This window comes from Orycteropus afer, unplaced genomic scaffold, assembly GCF_000298275.1.
Source record: "Orycteropus afer afer isolate SDZICR_OR568_19922 unplaced genomic scaffold, OryAfe1.0 scaffold01594, whole genome shotgun sequence".
Taxonomy (NCBI): domain Eukaryota; kingdom Metazoa; phylum Chordata; class Mammalia; order Tubulidentata; family Orycteropodidae; genus Orycteropus; species Orycteropus afer.
The window spans coordinates 62775-64392 of NW_006923181.1; positions in this window are offsets into that span (position 1 = coordinate 62775).

The window sequence follows — 1618 nt, forward strand, 5'->3', positions numbered from 1 at the left end:
TTTTTTTTTTTTTTCAATCTTGCAGGAGCATTAAACATTTTTCTATCAGTGTTTCTGGGATTGGATGTTAGCTCATTATCATAAACACATGTGGTGAGGTGAAGGTAGATCCAGTCCAGGTTCCATAATAAGTAATAACTGTGTTAAATTTTAGTGCTGTGTAACTGTCATTCTAACTCAATATTTAAGATGATAGGTTCTATGGCAATAGGTTTGGTTTGGATGGCTTGGCAGTGTTCAGATGTAAAGAAATGAACTATGATTTCATCACAATGACTTCATAACTAAGATCATGGCACTATCACAAAGTTTACAGCCTAGGAAACTGTATAAGCCAGTTCTACTCTGTTCTGTTGTATCACTATGCACTGGAATTGACTCAATGGCAAAAAACAGCAATACAAATAAAGTGAAGAAATGCATTGCAAGTTTCCATCTCACTGAATCTATCCTTTCACTAGATTGAAAGTTTCCTGTCAGTAATGGAAAACAAGAATGAAAATTTAGAGGGCAGGGATGAGTAGTTTTGTTAGCACGTTTCCACTGACTAGTTATATGAAACTATGTATAAATTGTCTTGTGACAACTTTGAAACCTGTAAAATACATTCACAACATGAATTTTAGTTGTTTTTAGTCCTAAAACCATGTGTGGTTATTATCTCATTTTACTTATGGGAGGACAGAAATAGAGAAGGCAAGTAACACTCACAAAGGGCTATAAAGCCGGGTTTTCAGGCTGCCGTTTTAGAGGGTTTTTCCAGAGAACTGAAGACTGGTCTTAGACACTCAGAAGGAAAAAAAATCAGTTTCATGGTTCATTCACTTATGTACTTAACAGATATGTACTGACCAGCTACTATTTATCACTCATTGATTTAGATACTGTTCATAGAATAGCAACACACAGACAAAATGCCTGTTGTCTAGTAAGAGTGGAAGGACAAGAAGCAGAATAAATAAAGTTTTGTTGTTGATATTGTTAGGTGCTGACTAGTAGGTTCCCGCTCATAGTGACCCTATGGACAAGAGAGAAACACTGTCCAGTCCCTCACCATCCTCACAATTGTTACTATGCTTGAGTCCATTATTGCAGGCACTGTGTCAATCCATCTCATTGAGGGTCTTTTTAACTGACGTTCTACTTTTCAAAGCAAGATATCCTTCTCCAGGGACTGGTCTTGCCTAAAAACATGTCCAAAGTACCTGAGACAAAATCTGGCCATTCTCACTTCCAGGCAGCAGTCTGGCTATACTCCTAAGACTGATTTGTTTGCTCTTGTGGCAGTATTCTTCACCAACATCATAATCCAAAAACATCAATTTTTCTTCTGCCTTCCTTGGTCATTTTATTGCTTTCACATACATATGTGACAACTGAAGGTACCATAGTTTGAGTCAGGCTCACCTTAGTCTTGAAATTGACAGTTTTGCTTTAGAACCCTTTAAAGAAGTCTTTGAAGCTGATTTGTCACATGCCATACGTTGTTTAATTTCTTGGCTGCTGCTTCCATGGGCATTGATTGTATATCTAAGTAATATGAAATACTTGCCAACTTCGATTTTTTCTCTGTTTATCATGATGTTGTTTATTGGTCCAGTTGGAAGGACTTTTGTTT